This window comes from Scyliorhinus torazame, chromosome 12 (assembly GCF_047496885.1).
Source record: "Scyliorhinus torazame isolate Kashiwa2021f chromosome 12, sScyTor2.1, whole genome shotgun sequence".
Classification (NCBI taxonomy): Eukaryota; Metazoa; Chordata; class Chondrichthyes; order Carcharhiniformes; family Scyliorhinidae; genus Scyliorhinus; species Scyliorhinus torazame.
Genome location: NC_092718.1, coordinates 155,426,463 through 155,445,577, shown reverse-complemented (window position 1 = coordinate 155,445,577; position 19,115 = coordinate 155,426,463). Strand labels below are relative to the sequence as shown.

The 19,115-nt window shown below is 52.1% G+C and overlaps 1 protein-coding gene across 1 annotated transcript in view; it reads right to left on the bottom strand.

Moving 5' to 3' along the window:
- LOC140386673 (ras-like protein family member 10B) overlaps positions 1-19,115 on the bottom strand; it is a 257,826-nt gene that overhangs the window by 95,598 nt on the left and 143,113 nt on the right. The window lies entirely within an intron of this gene.

Sequence of the window (19,115 nt, the reverse complement as noted above, 5' to 3'; positions counted from 1 at the left end):
GCTGCATGCATTAACAGGGTGACCAAAATCGTAACTTCCCAAAACCCACACTGCTTAAAATTAGCCGGAACTTCTTAAAGGGGAGCTAGGTAGTGTCTGGACTGTGTCCTAGATGTTACGCAGGAAGTGGAGGAATGGCAAAGCAGGGAAGAAAATCCTCCAAATACACGGTCAGTAGGCATTGGGAACAGCTATTCGTGGATGTGAATGCTCGGAGTCAAGCCCTTGAGACCTGGATGCAGTGTTGGAAGAAGTTCATTGGCCTTACAGAAGGGGTCAAAGTCAGGCGGCTAGGGGCTTTTCACAGTAACTTCATTGCAATGTAAGCCTACTTGTGACAATAAAGATTATTATTATTATTCCAGATAAGGGAAATGAGGTTATGTATTCAGGTCAATAGTGTTTCTCCTCCACGTCACGCAACACAGTAGGACAGTAGTTAGCACTGTTGCCTCACAGCGCCAGGGACCCAGGTCACTGTCTGTGTGGAGTCTGCACGTTCTCCTGATGGCTGCTTGGGTTTCCTCCCGGTGCTCTGGTTACTCCCACAGTCCAAAGGTGTGCAGAACAGGTGGATTTGCCATGCTATAATTGCTCCTCAATGTCCAGGGATGTGCAGGTTAGGTGGATAGGATGGGGGAGTGAGGCTGGGTCGGAGCAGGCTCAATGGGCCGAATGGCCTCCTTCTGCACTGTAAGGATTCTATGGAACAGCCAAGCATCTCCTTGCAGGGCTATTTATGAAAAATGAAATGAGATGAAAATCGCTTACTGTCACAACTAGGCTTCAAATGAAGTTACTGTGAAAAGCTCCTAGCCGCCACATTCCGGCGCGTGTTCGGGGAGGCTGGTACGGGAATTGAACCGTGCTGCTGGCCTGCCTTGGTCTGCTTTCGAAGCCAGCGATTTTGCCCTGTGTTAAACCAGCCTTATGAAGGCTTTGAGGACAGACCAGGCACTGTGAAAACTGTGTCTCTGGGTCACCGGGAATCATTACGTTGGCAGTGAGGCGCTGGCTGAATAGGACTCTCTGATCAGGGTCTTTGGGTGCCTCAGCGATAATCTTCCTGCAGCATTGTTTCTGTTGGCGTTGCTGTTTTCCGGGTTACATTGATGTTGATCATAGAGTGGATTAGACGGTAGTCCGTCCAGCAGTTGTCAGCTCTTGTCTTGGTGCGGGTGATACACACGTCCTTGTGTCCCTCACTCAGACGATGTAGTCGAGCAGGTGCCAGTGCTTTGAGCGAGGGTGTTGGTCACGAGGCCTTGTATTTGTCTATCTGACGGGACAAAGTATTCATAGAATCATAGAATTTACAGTGCAGAGGGAGGCCATTCGGCCTATCGAGTCTGCACCAGCCCTTAGAAAGAGCAACCTACTTAAGCCCACGCCTCCATCCCAACCCCGTAACGCAGTAACTCCACCTAACCTTTTGGACACTAAAGGGCGATTTAGCATGGCCAATCCACCTAACCCGCACATCTTTTGACTGTGGGAGGAAACCGGAGCACCCGGAGGAAACCCATGCAGACACGGGGAGAAGGTGCAGACTCCGCACAGACAGTGACCCAAGCCGGGAATCGAACCTGGGACCCTGGAGCTGTGAAGCAACTGTGCTAACCACTTGCTACCGTACCGCCCACACTGTTGGTTATGACAAGACCGTGTTCTAGGCATTTAGTCACAAACAGGTAACTGTTGGATTTCCCTCCCCCTCTCTCTGTTGATTACAACTTCCCAGAGTTCAATGTTCTTTCCAACTCTGGCGTTGAGGTTGCCAAGGAGGATCCGCATGTCAACTGTTGGGACTCGGGCCAAAGATTTTTCGAGGTTGGAGTCATAATCCTCTTGGGATTCATCTGTAACTTCCAGTGTTGGGGTGTAGGTGCTGAGGACTGTTGAGCACTTGTTCTGGGCTAGGCTGAGCCGAAGGTTCACCAGACATTTGTTTATCTCTGAGACGGTCAACTCGTTTTTTTTTTTAGGCGAAGCCAACCTTGTGGGGCGGCGATCCTCTCCTGCTTTATCTTTCGAGAAGAAGAGGTAGCACCACTTTGTTCCTGGAGTTGACGTTCCCCTGCCCATTGCGTCTTGCTAAGTGTGGCAACACCAGTGTTAAAATGTCTGAGCTCCCGGACAAAGATAGCAGTATGCCGTTCCGGTCTGTCACCGTTGGGTTTGTCCATGAGGGTCCTGATGTTCCAGGTCTAAATTTTGTTTTAAGGAATGCAAGATACCTGAGTGTGAATTATGTTAATGTGGGGATGGCCACTGGAGGCTAGCACCAACATGGGTTTGACAGTGCAAGGCCTTGGTCCAGTGGCAAGGGAATCCAAAACAACAGGAGTCCAGGCACCGCTGTATGGGCCTAGGACACACAAGCACGCAGACTCTAATTGTCCCCCTTTCTCCTTCCCACAGGACTACCCTCCCTGGGCTTGACAGCAAAGTTGTGGCCGTAATGCAGAACCTCCCATTTTGTCGAGGACCTTCTTCCATAGCCCACCAATACCTGCAGCATTGTCAGCTGATGGCGGGCTTCAGCCCCACTACGGAATCGCATGTGTTTCCCATATCGCCTCCGGCACCTCAATTTCTGTTTAGAAACGTGAGGAAAAGATGTGCAGGGTAGGTGGATTGGCCATGCTAAATTGCCTCTTAATTGGAAAAATGAAATAAAAAAGAATGGCGAGGGTTAATGGGAAAGAGCAGAGAGTGGGAGTGATACACTGTGCCAGTTATGCCAGTGTTTTTCAAACTTTCTTACGGGGATCCATTTTTAACAACCGGCCAACCTTCAGAACCCAATCGTGGGCAGCACGGTAGCATAGTGATTAGGTTCGGTTCCCGGCTTGGGTCACTGTCTGTGCGGAGTCTGCACATTCTCCCCGTGTGTGTGTGTGTGTTTCCTCTGGGTGCTCCGGTTTCCTCCCACAGTCCAAAGATGTGCAGGTTAGGTGGATTGGCCGTGCTAAATTGCCCTTAGTGTCCAAATTTGCCCTTAGTGTTGGGTGGGTTGCAGGGTTATGGGGATAGGGTGGAGGCGTGGACCTTGGGTGGGGTGCTCTTTCCAAGAGCCGCTGCAGACTCGATGGGCCGAATGGCCTCCTTCTGCACTGTAAATTCTATGATCTATAAACCCGGCCGACCTTCGCGACCCACGCCGGCCGACCATCGCGACCCACGCCGGCCAACCTTCGCAACCCACGCCGGCTGACCTTCGTGGCCCATGCCGGCCAACCTTCGCAACCCACGCCGGCTGACCTTCGTGGCCCATGCCAGCTGACCATCGCGACCCACGCCGGCCAACCTTCGCAACCCACGCTGGCTGACCTTCGCGGCCCATGCCAGCTGACCATCGCGACCCACGCCGGCCAACCTTCGCAACCCACGCCAGCTGACCATTGCGACCCACGCCGGCCAACCTTCGCAACCCACGCCGGCTGACCTTCGCGGACCATGCCAGCTGATCATCGCGACCCACGCCGGCCAACCTTCGCAACCCACCATTTTCTCTAACCTTGTTTGTTGCCGACAAAAATGGAGGAAATGGTTTTGGGTCCCTTTGGGCCCAATGATCCTTTGGTCCCTTTGGCCCCCCGAACTTGTTAAAAAAAGGCTGTGACCGTATTAAAAAAAATGCGGCCGCACTGTGCATGCGTGCCCGATCATCGCTGCGTATGCGCAGTGCAGCCACATTTTTAAAATATGTTTGTGGCCATTTTGAAGGCCGCTTGCAGCCGGCATAGTTAAAAGCCGGATGCTGAGGCTTTTGCGCGTGGATTTGCGCGATCAGGAGCGTCGCGACGGATGGCTCCGCGACCCACGCGACACCCGGCCACGACCCACCCACGGGTTGCACCCCCGAGTTTGACAATGCCTGAGTTATGCTGTCGGGAACGGCACATCACAGTTAAAATTCAATGAGTCGCCAGTGATGTGTGGACTCCACCCAAAATAATGGGCTAGGATAGCATGGGTGCCAGCGCCCCCGAATGGGAAATCACTCTCCGATTCCTTTGCAGAGGACTCAGACAAGGACTGCTGAACACTGCAGACTTCCTGCAGAATACTCCAGGCGAGTCGACTCAGTGGCTGGATTTTACAGCTGCAAATCGGGAGAGCCACTTCCCCTCCCCCCACCTCACCCCAGTGCTTATGCAAATTACAGCATGATGATGTTGATTCGGCAATCCAATGTCATCATGCCAATGTCTAAATTTAGGGCAAGCAGCCGTGGAAATCGGTACGCCTCTCCCCCTCACCCGCCATTTGGAAATATCCAATTGACAAGTTATCGAGCCATTTGTTAACGACACAATTGTATAAAATCTATTGCTGCCACTACATTTTTTTGTTTGTTGCATGGGAAGAGGTTTGGGAGCGATATATGGCAGGTGTGAGGAGGTGGTACAAGACCAGAAGAAAAGAACTACCACTAGAACCACGATAGAATGTAGCAGCAGATTCAGCTGGTGAAGGTGGCAGCGTTTATATGTTTTTTTACTTTGTTTATTCATTGCTGTGAGCCTTCCATAAGAAATAGAGAGAGACTGCGAGGACACGGGGCCATGAAATTGGTGGCTGTGACCAACCGCTTGCTCACGGCATAACCCCTCTGCTGCCCGACATTCTGGTTTAGATGCCTGATTGGGTAAGAGTCCCCCTTCGCACTGCTACCTGCCCACCATCGTGCCGGGCAGCTGCTAAGTTAGCCATCCAACGCTTGATTTGCCGTACTGAAACTGCGAGACAGCAGCCAGCAGACTACACACTTTTCGTTCTGCCCCCCTCACCTGCCCAAAACTATAAAATCCAGTCCATTGCCCCAGTACAGCGCGGGTCTTATCCATCACTTTTCATGCGTCAGAGTGACGTCCTATATGCTGCACATGTTTGCAGGCATCAGTCACCAGGGGCGGGATTCTCCCCTACCCGGCGGGGGGTCCCGGCGTAATGGAGTGGCGGGAACCACTCCGGCATCGGGCCGCCCCAAAGGTGTGGAATCCGCACCTTGAGGGGCCAGGCCCTCACCTTGAGGGGCTAGGCCCTCACCTTGAGGGGCCAGGCCCTCACCTTGAGGGGCCAGGCCCTCACCTTGAGGGGCTAGGCCCTCACCTTTAGGGGCCAGGCCCTCACCTTGAGGGGCCAGGCCCTCACCTTGAGGGGCTAGGCCCTCACCTTGAGGGGCTAGGCCCTCACCTTGAGGGGCTAGGCCCTCACCTTGAGGGGCCAGGCCCTCACCTTGAGGGGCTAGGCCCTCGCTGGAGTGGTTTCCGCTCTGTCGGCTGGCGGAAAAGGCATTTCGCGCCACGCCAGCCGGCGCCGAAAGGTCTTCGCCGGGCGACGCATGCGCGGGAGAGTCAGTGGCTGCTGACGTCATCCCCGCACATGCGCAGGGGAGGGGGTCTCTTCCGCCTCCGCCATAGTGAAGACCATGGCGAAGAGTGCCATCATGGCACAGACCAGCCCGCGGATCAGTGGGCCTCAATCGCGGGCCAGGCCACCGTGGGGGCACCCCCCGGGGCCAAATCACCCCACGCCCCCCCCCAGGACCCCGGAGCCCGCCCGCGATGCCTTGTCCCGCCGTTCAAAAGGTGGTTTAATCCACGCCGGCGGGAGAGGGTTGACAGCGGCTTGACTTCGGCCCATTGCGGGCCGGAGAATCGCCGGGGGTGGGCCGGCCGACCGGCACGGCGCGATTCCCGCCCCCCCCCGAATCTCTGGTGGCGGAGAATTCGGGACACGGCGGGGGCGGGACTCACGCCAGCCCCCGGCGATTCTCCGACCCGGTGGGGGGTTGGAGAATTGCGCCCCAGATTCAAGAGCCATGTTGGCAGTGGGATGCCCTCATCGCCCAGTCAACACCACTTGATTTGTCTTTATGGCTAAAATGCTGCTGGCACAGCTGGCCGCCTCAGAATGAAGGCATTGTGACTGCTGCCAGTATCTGGGGCCTGGCCTGCATGATTCGCTGCCTATAGTCACACACCAGCTGTATGCTGAGGGAGTGGAATCCCTATCGATTGCAATACACCTCAGCCATGATGTGGAGATGCCAGCGTTGGACTGAGGTGAGCACAGTAAGAAGTCTCACAACACCAGATTAAAGTCCAATGGGTTTGTTTCAAATCACTAGCATTCGGAGCACTGCTCCTTCCTCAGGAGAATGGAGAGGTAGGTTCCAGAAACATTTATATAGACAAAGTCAAAGATGCAAGACGGGACCTTGGATTCATGTTGCATTACATTCACCCCCCACCATCTGGCCTGGGCTTGTGAAATTCTACCAACTGTCCTGGCTTGAGACAATTCACACCTCTTTACCCTGGGGTTACCCCTATCTCTGGCTCTGTAAAGACTTAACTATCTGCTAATGCTCGCATTCAAAGTATCGTCTTGCATCTTTGACTTTGTCTATATAAATGTTTCTGGGACCTACCTCTCCATTCACCTGAGGAAGGAGCAGTGCTCCGAAAGCTAGTGATATCGAAACAAACCTGGTGGACTTTAACCTGGTGTTGTAAGACTTCTTCCAATACATTTCAGAGTTGACATGCGGCACCCGCAAAGTGACTTGCATGCAGCAAGGCGGCACCATCGGGAGCCTGCAATCCTCGATCAGCTGCTGGTCTCTGGCAAGAGGCAATGGAATATAGTCAGCTTTCTTCAAATAGAGCGCCTCAGTGACATCCCTTACGGAAAAGGGAATGGCAAACTGAATTGTTATAAACATCTCCAGCCCGGAAGTGCGAGTCCAGGTGTCTTTAGAGATGAAAGACATGAAACTTCACCATGGCAAATGCTGCCAGTCAGCCAAAAATACATAGATTTGGATGGCACCGGTCAATCCCGCCAACACCTGGAACTGGAAGAATGCACCCACTATGTGCGATGGTACACCCGAGGCCTTGCATGACCAGTGGGCACCATGACTGCAGGGCATCATCACCCCTTGGAATGTACTTTTAACTTGATTTAAGTTTTCTTTAAATTTTTATTTGTTGTAAATGTTCATTACCTTCATTTAACTGATTGTTTTGAAACCTCATTTGAAAGTTCATTGCCACAGCCACCTTCACAATGCCACCCTTCCACCGCTCTGAGGGGGCAGTTGCGGCTGTCGCAGGTGGCAGATTTTAGTGAGGACATCCTGACCAAAGGGTAGCTGCTTCACACCTAGTTCATCATTAATATCCAGGTTGGAGGATTGCACCTGTAAACACCTGTATGCACATGTGGAGACCTGATCAAAATGGCACCTGGTGCACATGCACTCTTTTTCTTCAAGGGTCACACTATGAGGGCGATAACCAACCAGTCAGTTATGTCCAGCCGAGGTATGAACAGCAAGTAGATCATGATGTCGATCAGCTGATTTGCTGCACAGCCATGTGGCTGCCTGCTGAACACTCTTATCCCCTTCCTCCTTCTTCTAGCAACTTATCCTGTGCTGTGGGGCCTCTATTCCTGCTGCCAGCTTGAAGTCAAGAAAAAGTCCCTCAGTACCTCTGACATCGCTTATATAGACTTTTATAATTAGTGCTGGGTTGAAGGGAGTGAGGGGTTGAGGGGGATGTGAGGGGGCTATTCCTGCTACTTAAGAGAGGGCATTAACTGGATTGTTAAGCTTCAAATGGCAGTGTGTGCAGCAAATGAGTGTGCATACAGGTGTTTAGAAGAGTCCCTTTATTTAACTTTGAATTTATTCAAGCCCACCTCCCATCCCAACCCTGTCTGTGCTCATAACCACCTCCTCCCCTGCCCACCCACACACCCTTCCCATCACCTCTGCTCAATACAACCTCTGAAGCCCCCACCAGTTCTGCTCAATCCCCCCACACCCACAGCCCCCAACAATGGGTGGGGGATTGAGCAGAGCCAGAGCTGTGGGTATATTTGCATGCTAGATTCCCTTCAATGCAGGACAAAGTCATTCGGCCCATCGAGTCTACACCGACCCTCTGAAAGAACACCGACTTAGGCCCACTTCCCCAGCATATTCATAACCACACCTAACTTGCACAAGGGGCAATTTATTATGGCCAATTCACCAAACCCACACATCTTAGGACTGTGGGAGGGAACCGGACCATCAGGCAGCATGGTGGCTCAGTGGTTAACATTGCTGCCTCACAGCGCCAGGGACCGGGGTTCAATTCCGGCCTTGGGTTACTGTCTGGCGGAGTTTGTACGTTCTACCCTTGTCTGCGTGGGTTCCCTCCGGGTCCTCTGGTTTCCTCCCACAGTCAAAGATGGACGGATTAGGTGGATTTGCCATGATAAATTGCCCCTTAGTGTTCAGGGATATGTAGCTTAGGTTATGAGGTTACAGGGATAAGGTGCGGTGGACGGGTGAGAGGACATGGGTCGAGTGCTCTTTCGAAGGATCGATGCAGACTCAATGGGCCTAATGACCTCCTTCTGCACTGTAGGGATTCTATGATACACCCGGAGGAAACCCATGCAGACACGGGGAGAACGTGCAAACTCCACACAGTCACCAAGGCCGGAATTGAACCCAGGTCCCATACGCTGAGGAGCAGCAGTGCTAACCACTGTGTCACCGAACTGCCTGAAATAAATAAGCGCAAATAACTGGGTAAGTACTGGGCAAACAGCCCAAGTTTACAAAGCGACAGGCACCCATGGGACCATCAATTTGGCTCCTAACAGAGCGTTTTCTTGCAAACTGCAACTTCCAAGCTCTGGCAGTTCTTTCCCGGGAAATTGCGCTGCAATTGTGACCCTCGATGGTGGCAAATGTTCCAGCATTTTCTGCTGCTGAGACCAAGAGGTCAGGGCCATTACACACACAATACGACAGCAGTGTACGTGGATTGTGTTAAATTCACCGTGCGTGCACTGCAGGCTAGATTCAGACACCAGCAACGTGAGCCTGCATGAATCTTAAAGAGTGCAGCCAGTATCACTGGAGTGCATTGCATCATTCTGTCCGCTGTGCTCTTACTGTTCAGAGGGAATTCTGTGCTGGTTGGTTATGACCAAACAGTATTCTGTAGACACACAGACTGGTTAGAATAAAATAGTGGGACTTTGTGCTTTTAGTGCGGGCTTATCTTGAGGGCCAACCTCCGAAGATAAAAAGAGGGTGTTAAACTGTGCCACAAGAGACATGCATTCCAAATCACTTACTTTAACAGAAGCAATATACTGTGGGTGCTATAAATCCGCCATAAAGCAATAAACATTGGAGGTAAAGGTTGGATAGCAGCTGTTGAGAATGATAGTTTCCCTCCCTTTCCCCAACTCTGCTTTTGCCTAAAAGCTGTTCATCACCCACCTCTCCCAGCTGTGATGGAAGGTCATCAAACTGAAACATTTATGTTTCTCCCTTCGCAGATGCTCTCTGACCTGCTAAGTGCTTCCAGCATTTACTATTTTTATCTTTGTGAACTAAACTGGATGCGAGAGTTTGTGGATGATTCATGGCAGCTTGCTCTGGCAAATGACAAATCCACCTGATTATTCAATCTCAGCTTTCCCAATTTGCTATTTCATTTGCAACTCTTGAAAAGAGATTCGATTTGGATGGCCGGCAAAAGCTCCAAACTCGCTCCACTTCCTACCTAATTATATCGAATTACATAAACCCCCCAGCAGACATTGGACATTCAGCCCAAATGGTCTGTGCTGGCGTTTCTACTCTACGTGAGCCTCCTCCTACCTCTCTTCATCTAACCTTGTCAGCTTAAACTTCAATTTCTTCCTATCTTCACTACATCTACAGCAGACAATAGGCACCCCCGCCCTCCCCTGCGGCATGTTTTCCGGCAGCAGAGGCTTTCGGTCCCGTCGATGTTTGCGCCATTTTGCATGGTTCACCCACTCTGCCGCTGGGGAGCCCACCACAAGGGATTGCCATTGGCGGGACTGGAAGATCCCCCACCAAATTCAGCCCAATGTGTGTGTGTGGGGGTGGGTGGCTTATGCACAGCCCCCACCACACCCCCATGTTTTGTTACAGAATTGAAAATCGAGTGGCAGTCCTGAAACCAACATTGCATTCATGAAATTCCCTCTGAGTCACACTTTATGATGTGGATAACATATCGCAGTTCCTTCATTGCCACTTGGTCAATACTCTAGAACTCTCTACCTTCACCACATAAATGGCTGAAATTCAGGAATGCCGGGACAAGCTGGACAACCCAGTAGAGGGAATGAATGGTGGACAGGCCAGCAATGCCCAAATTACGAGAATGACTTTATAAAGTGATGATTCACAGAGGAAACTATCCATCCTCTTATAGTTACTTACAGCGCGGTGTGTGGTGTAGTCCACCGGTAGCATGCAGTGTGTATGCAGCATATTGGAACTCCATGTTATAATCAAATGAACTCTGAAACCTGAGTGAGTGGCCAAGTATAAAACACCGACAAGAATAAGGTCAGGAATTACATTAGTGGTAAACAGGTAGTCACGGTTAACTGCCGCCAAACGTGGTCCAGGAACAAGTGAAAGGCTGACGGAGGAAATATATTGCACGATTAGGAAGTATTCAGATGTAAACTTGCAATCCCAAGGCACACAAGGCTATGGGCCAATTATTTTTTTTCCCCAATTTAGCGTGACCAATCCACCTACCCTGCACAGCTTTGGGTTATGGGGGCAAAACCCACGCAGACACGGGGAGAATGTGCAAACTCCACACGGACAGTGACCCAGAGCCGGGATCGAACCTGGGACCTCAGCGCCGTAAGGCAGCAAAGCTAACGGCTGCGCCACCGTGCTGCCCTCTAATCTGGACATTTTGCAAATTTCCAGAGCAAAGCTGAAGGCTTAAGATGGGTGAATAGAGGATCCCGAGAGTGAGATGGTCAACCAAAGCTGAGTAAGGCAACCTCTAAATAAATAGACAAGGGTTCATGACCTCTCCTTGAACCCCACTGCCCCCCCTCCCCCCCTCCCCCACCCCACTGGTTAGAGGGGTATGAATCCATCTTTATACACATTTCCAATCACTGAAACGTGAATTAAAATAAATAGAACAAAATAAATGGCAGGCGCGCCGTTAATCTGAAGTGGTAAGAGGATTTCTATGCTAATATCTTGGAGCATTTTGATCCTTTGTGAACATTTCAGCTATAGGCTTTAATCTTAATGATAATGAAAGCGAGGGATTGATAAGACTAATTAATCTGCCTTCAGCAAAACTACTTGGGCTTGTATCCTTGGTGCGTCACATTGAAATATTACCATTTATCTGTAATGAGCAACTAACTTTCTGATGAAACTTTAAACTGCTGCCTCTGTCAGTCTGTTCAGGCCGATGTCATAACTTGTGCTTTTTTGAAGAAGTGCATCTGACTTCAATGATGTTGATCCTTCAAATTACTAACATCAAAAAGAGACCACCTGGTCACTCATATCATTTGGATTTTTTGTTGTAAGGGCCTTGCTGTAAGCAAATTGGCAGCTGCGTCCACATTGCAAGGTGATTTTTAAAACAATTCCCATGATGTGAACACATTTGGGACATTTCGCAGGTTTGGATTAAATTCCGATTCTTTCCGATATTTAACTGGTCAGGCAGAGTCTATAGGGAAAGAAGCAGAGAAATGTTAACCCTGTTTCGCTTCAAAGATGGCATGACAACAGTGCAGTGGCCATGTCACTGGCTAAGTAATCCAAAGGCCCAGGTTAATGCTCTGGGGGACACAGGTTCAAATCCCATCACAGCAGATGATTCAATTGATGGATGAGGGAATCATAGAATCCCTACAGTGCAGGAGGAGGCCATTTGGCCCATCGAGTCTGCACTGACCCTTCAAAAAAGCACTCTACCTAGGCCCACTCCCCTGCCCCATCCCCGTAACCCCACCTAACCTACACATGTCTGGGCACTAAGGGGAGATTTAGGATGGCCAATCCACCTAACCCGCATACCTTTGGACTATGGGAGGAAACCGGAGCACCCAGAAGAAACCTACGTAGAAACAGGGAGAACGTGCAAACTCCACACAGTCCGTCACCCAAGGTCAGAATTGAACCCGGGCCCCTGCCCCTGTGAGGCAGCAGTGCTAACCACTGCACTGCCGTGGCTGAAATCAAAAGCTGGTCTCAGCAAATGATGACTATCATCAATTGTTGTAAAAATCCATCTGATTCATTCATGCCATTTAAGGAAGGAAATCTACCGTCCTTAACTGGTCTGGCCTATATGTGAATCCAGACCCCCAGCAATGTGTCTTCTGAAATGGGCTAAAAGGTAATTCAAGGGCAGCTAGGAATAGGCAACAAATCGTCCATATCCCATGAAAGAATAAATACATTTTTAAAACTTTGCCTGACCTGTCATTTTCTGTCTTTATTTCTGACTTCTGCATCCCTCCACCAGCGTAGGTCGCACCACAGAGAAACACACAGCTGGGGGAACCAGAGAATATCGCCCTAAGAAATCTGTGGTTCCGGTTGCAATTGCTGAAAAACAAGGGAACGTTTTGTTCCTCTCTTTATAAAAGGCTTTGCCAACTCTGATTGGAAACATTCCTGGAGGTTTCACCACATGATCTGCTATCTCCAACCACCCTACCCCTGCAATCCTGTTATCGTTTGCCCATCGTGTCCATTTTCATGGCGCGCTGTCTGTCCGTACCAATCAGAAAGTGAATAGACTGTTCACCACCTCCTGGATGATTCTTACCCTTCAGTGAACAGCCTTTTTATCCTTTGTTCATTTTAAAAAATAATAATAATTTTTTTCTTTATTCTTTCATGGGATGAGGGCGTCGCTGGGTCAGTATTTATTACCCAGCCCTGAGGGCATTTAAGAGCCAACGACATTGCTGTGGGTCTGGAGTCACATGTAGGCCAGACCACGTAAGGACAACAGATTTCCTTCCCTAAAGGACATTGATGAACCCGATGTTTTTTTTCACCGTCTGCCTTGGTGGGATTCGACCCGGGTGGGTCCCCAGAGCATTTTCCTGGGTCTCTGGATCAAAACTAATAATCTCTATTATTATCACAAGTATGCTTATATTAACACTGCAATGAAGTTACAGTGACAATCCCCTAGTTGTCACACTCCGGTGCCTGTTCAGATGCACTGGGCGAGAATTCAGAACGTCCAATTCACTGAACAAGCACGTCTTTCGGGACTTGTGGAAGGAACCCGGAGCATCCCACACAGACACAGGGAGAACGCACAGATTCCGCACAGATAGTGACCCAAGCGGGAATCGAACTGTCACCCTGGCACTGTGAAGCAACAGTGCTAACCACTGTGCTACTGTGCCACCAAGTGACAATACCACAATGCCACTGACTCCCCACATTTAATTAAATTGAATAATTAATGAAACAAAATGTGAAAAAAAAGATTTTTTTGTTGCCCCTATGAATTTCCCCCTGGATGGCACCCATCAGTGCTGTGCGGATAAATCTTTAATTCCTGGGGGCTCCAGGGCAATCCTGAAGGGTTGGCATCCCTACAAGAAGCCCAAAGGAGTGTTGAGCACATTTACAAGAGGCTGCGTGAGTTGGACGTCTGTGTAGTTGGTCGGAGGCCTCTGCAAAGTGGCAGCTACAATCGGTCGACCTCAGAATGCAATTTTCACTCAGAAAATAAACTCCAAAATCAATGGCTCCGTGTCCAATATCTATCCCCAAATGACAACCCTAATCATTTTTAACGAAAGGCAGGCTGAACCAAGATGAGAGCAAATGTTTGATTTAGGACAGTTCCACAGAACTGACTCGACATGCTGGATTCCTGCGCTTCTATCGTGTGAAATCGCATGTGGTGTTTATAATTTTCACAAATAAAAGCTACAAGGGTCCTCGAGGGTTCTTGTATTGAATTCAGAAATCACTTTTTAAATTGAAGCTATTTGTAGAATCAGTTTGCAGCAGCATTGTCCACTTTTCTCACTGAGTCTGTTGATAGATTTACAAAAATACTTATAGTATAAAAATAAATCTAATACACTCACTCCCCCCACTATTTTTATTTCACACTTGGGTGGCGCAGTGGTTAGCACTGCTGCCTCACGGTGCCGAGGATCGGGTTCGATCCTGGCCCGGGTCACTGTCCGTGTGGTGTTTGCACATTCTCCCCGTGTCTGCGGGTGTCTCACCCCCACAACCAAAAGATGTGCAGGGTAGGTTGATTGGCCACGCTAAATTGCCCCTTAATTGGAAAAATAAAAAAAAGAATATTTTATTTCACATTTGTCAATCAATCCTGATTGTACCATCAATTCACTACAAGACATTGAGAACGAGTGAACATAGGCTTTATTATCCAAGAACCTGCCTGCCTGTGACTGCTGTAACAATGAGCGCCGCCGATAGGCGGCAGGTCTATATACCACCCCGGGGGGGGGGGGGGGGGGGGGCGAGCCAGAGGCGGAGCCCACCAGGGTTCCAGTACAATACATGGAAAGAGGTCATATTACCATTCCCTGGCCATAGGCCACAGTACTATATAGACAACTTATATTATGGTGAATACATTCACATTCACCCCCTGTTAAAAATGAAGTCCAGCGGGGGTGAAGTGGGGTCATCATACGTTCAGTCTGTCTGGAGGCCGGATTGTTCTTTTGGACCTCCTCAGCTCTGGCGGTGTGGCGGGTACGGGCGTTGTAGTTGTTGACTGCGAGAGCATGTTGTCTGGAGCTTCGGTCCGGCGTGTGGCGACGGTTGAGGGGTAGGGGTAGGTAGGGGGGTGGTGGATGGTGGCAGTGTAGGCGCACGACAGTACAGGAACCCCAGGGGGCATCAGGGATTTGGGGGTGGCGGTAGGTGGTGGGGAGGGGGGCGCGTTGACATGGGAACCAGCGGGCGCCAGGTCCCGGAGGGAGACCGTATCTTGCCGTCCACCTTGGTGCGCAACGTAGGCATATTGGGGGTTGGTGTGCAGCAGCTGGACCATCTCGACCAGGGGATCGGTCTTATGGCTCCTCGTATGCTGCCGGAGAAGGACAGGTCCCGGCGTTGTCAGCCAGGATGGAAGCGAGACCCCGGAGATTGACTTCCTAGGGAAGACAAACAAACGGTCGTGAGGGATCTCGTTCGTGGCTGTGCAGAGGAGCGATCTAATGGAGTGGAGCGCGTCGGGGAGGACCTCCTGCCAGCGGCGAATCTGGAGACTTCTAGACCGAAGGGCAAGAAGAACGGCCTTCCATACCGTCGCGTTCTCCCTCTCCATCTGCCTGTTACTCCTGGTTGTAGCTTGTAGTCCTGTCAAGGCGATGCCCTTACTGAGCAGGTACTGACGCAGCTCATCGCTCATGAAAGAGGTGCCCCGGTCACTGTGGACGTATGCAGGGAAACTGAACAGGGTGAAGGTGCTGTGCAGTGCCTTTATAACAGTGGCCGAGGTCATGTCGGGACATGGGGTAGTGAAGGGGAAGCGGGAGTACTCGTCAATGACGGTCAGGAAGTACATATTGCGGTTGGTGGAAGGGAGGGACCATTTGAAGTCGATACTGAGGCGCTCAAAGGGCCAGGAGGCCTTTACCAGTTGGGCCTTGTCTGGCCGATAGAAGTGCGGTTTGCACTCTGCGCAGACTTGGCAATCCCTGGTCATGGCCCTGACCTCTGTAGAGTAGGGCAGATTGCGGGCCTTAATAAAGTGGATATGCCGAGTGACCCCCGGGTGACAGAGGTCATTGTGGATAGCCCGAAGCCGGTCATCTTGCGCGCTGGCGCATGTGCCGCGCGGGACTGGGCATCCGAGGGCTCGTTGAGCTCCCCAGCACAATACTTGATATCGTAAGTATAGGTGGAGAGTTCGATACTCCACCTCAAGATTTTGTCGTTTTTAATTTTGCCCCGTTGTGCGTTGTCAAACATAAAAGCTACCGACTGTTGGTCGGTGACGAGGGTGAACCTCCTACCGGCTAGGTAGTGCCTCCAACGCCGCTCGGCTTCCACAATGGCTTGCGCTTCCTTCTCGACAGAGGAGTGTCGAATCTCGAAGATGTGGAGGGTTCTAGAAAAGAAGGTTACTGGCCTGCCCGCCTGGTTGAGGGTGGCGGCCAATGGCGATGTCTGATGCATTGCTCTCTACCTGGAAGTGGACGGACTCGTCCACCGCGTGCATTGTGGCCTTAGTGATATCGGCCTTGATGCGGCTGAAGGCCGAGCGGGCCTCAGCCGTCAGGGGGAATAGTGACTTTGATAAGTGGGCGGGCTTTGTCCGCATAGTTGAGGACCCACTGGGCGTAATAAGAGAATAGCCCCAGGCAGCGTTCGAGGGCCTTGAGGCTGTGGGGAAGGGGAAGTTCCATGAGGGGGTGCATGCGGTCGGGGTCGGGCCCTAGGACCCCGTTTTCCACGACATAGCTGAGGATGGCTAGTCGGGTTGCGCGGAAAATGCACTTCTCCTTGTTATATGTGAGGTTGAGGGATTGGGTGGTCTGGAGGAACCTCTGAAGGTTGGCGTTGTGGTCCTGCTGATCATGGCCACAGATGGTAACATTGTTCAAGTACGGGTATGTAGCCCACAGCCCGTACTGGTCCACCATTCGGTCCATCGTTCTCTGGAAGGCCGGGACCCCATTAGTGACACCGAAAGGAACTCTGAGGAAGTGGAGGAGTCGGCCGGCTGCTTCAAAAGCAATATAGTGGCGATCTTCCGAGCGGGTCGGGAGCTGGTGGTAGGCAGTCTTCAGATCTACAGTGGAGAACACCCGGTACTGTGCGATCTGGTTGACCATCTCCACTATGCAGGGGAGGGGGTACGCATCGAGTTGCGTGTACCGGTTTATGGTCTGGCTGTTGTCCACAACCATCTGTTTCTTTTCCCCGGTCCTGACAACCACCACTTGTGCTCTCCAGGGGCTGTTGCTGGCCTCAATGACCCCTTCCCTCAAGAGTCGCTGGACCTCCGACTTGTTAAAAATCATGTCTTGTGCACTGTACCGCCTGCTCCTGGTGGTGACGGGCTTACAGTCGGGGGTGAGGTTTGCAAAGAGCGAAGGGGGGGTGACCTTAAGGGTCGCTAGGCTACATACAGTGAGAGGGGGTAGGGGTCCGCCGAACTTTAGGGTCAGGCTTCGGTGACTGCATTGGAAGTCGAGTCCAAGCAGTAGGGGGGCGCAGAGGTGAGGGAGGACATACAGTTTAAAATGGGCGTACTCAGCTCCCTGTATCGCAAGGTTCACGACACAGAACCCCTAAATCTGTACCGAATGGGATCCGGAGGCAAGGGAGATTGTCTAGGATGCGTGGTATATGTGGAGGGAGCAGTGCCTTACCGTGTTGGGATGGACGAAACTCTCTGTGCTCCCAGAGTCGAAAAGACAAGGGGTCTCGCGCCCACTGACCCGGACGGCCATCATCGAATTCTTCAGATGTTTTGGCCGCGACTGGTTGAGGGTGACTGTGCCAAGCTGCGAGTAGTCTGCGTGGTCGGAGGTATCGGGGTCACAAGATGGCGGCCCACACGAGTCGCACGTGTCGGGCTGAGTTGAAGTTGGCGACCAAGATGGCTGCCCCCATCGGTCGCACGTGTCGATTGGTATTGAAGATGGCGGCCAATATGGCCGCCCCCATGGGTCGCACGTGTCGGGCTGAGTTAAAGATGGCGCCCCCCACGAGCTGCACGAGGCGGATGACGCATCTGAAGGGGGCGGTACCGACAGGGGTCTGTGGGCCTGTGAGTCTGTGGATCGGGCCTGATAAGCTTTTGAATTCGGGGCTTTGGAGACAGACTCTGTCAAAATGTCCCTTTTTGCCGCAGTCGCTGCATGTCGTGGCGCGGGCTGGGCAACGCTGTCGGGGTGTTGGCCCTGACCACAGAAGTAGCAAGACGGTCCCACAGGCCTGGGACATAGTCGGGTCTGGTGAAGGCCACGTCTGTGGTGCCCACTAGGGGTTTGCTGGGTGTGCCGGGAACGTGCTGAGACTCTGGTAGTTTTACCGTGTCCTATATATCAGTGGGCCCGTTTTCCAGCAGTCGCTGCCGGACGTAGTTAGACCGGACCCCAGCCACATAGGTGTCCCGGATCATCAGCTTCATATGCTCATCTGCCTTCACATCCCTATGGTTGCAGTTGCAGGCGAGTAGTGTCAGGTTCTCTAGATACTCCCCGGCGCGTTGAAGGCGGGTAGTGAGGAGGTGCCGCCCGAACACTTCGTTCACGGGCTTCACGAACTGTCTCTTTAGAATCGCGACCGCCGCTTCGTACGTGACTGCGTCCTCAATCATACCCGAGATTCGGTGGCTCACCCAAGCGTGGAGGAGGCGCAGCTTGAGGGCGACGGAGGGAGGCGTTTCAGAGGAGTCGAGGTAGGCCTCAAAACAGCGGAGCCAGTGGGAGAAGATTTCCTTAGCTTCTGCTGCTTGCGTGTCGAGTTCCAGTTTATCAGGCTTCAGAGCAGCTTCCATAGTGATGTCTTTGGATAATAAATTGATATACCATCAATTCACTACAAGGCGATGAGAACGAGTGAACATGGGCTTTATTATCCAAGAACTTGCCTGCCTGTGACTGCTGTAACAATGAGCGCCGCCCACAGGCAGCAGGTCTATATACCGCCCTGGGGGGGCAGAGCCAGAGGCAATACATGGAAGGAGATCAGGGGCGAAATTCTCTGGAAACGGCGTGATGTCCGCCGACTGGCGCCCAAAACGGCGCAAATCAGACAGGCATCGAGCCGCCCCAAAGGTGCGGAATCCTCCGCATCTTTGGGGGCCGAGCCCCAACATTGAGGGGCTAGATCGGCGCCGGACGAATTTCCGCCCCGCCAGCTGGCGGGAAAGGCCTTTGGTGCCCCGCCAGCTGGCGCGGAAATTACATCTCCTGGCGGCGCATGCGCGGGAGCGTCAGCGGCCGCTGACGGCATTCCCGCGCATGCGCATTGGAGGGAGTCTCTTCTGCCTCCGCCATGGTGGAGGCGGAAGGGAAAGAGTGCCCCCACGGCACAGGCCCGCCCGCGGATCGGTGGGCCCCGATCGCGGGCCAGGCCACCGTGGGGGCACCCCCCGGGGCCAGATCGCCCCCCCCAGGACCCCGGAGCCCACCCGCACCGCCTTGTCCCGCCGGTAAGGTAGGTGGTTTAATTTACACCGGCGGGACAGGCATTTTAGCGGCGGGACTTCGGCCCATCCGGGCCGGAGAATCGAGCGGGTGGCCCC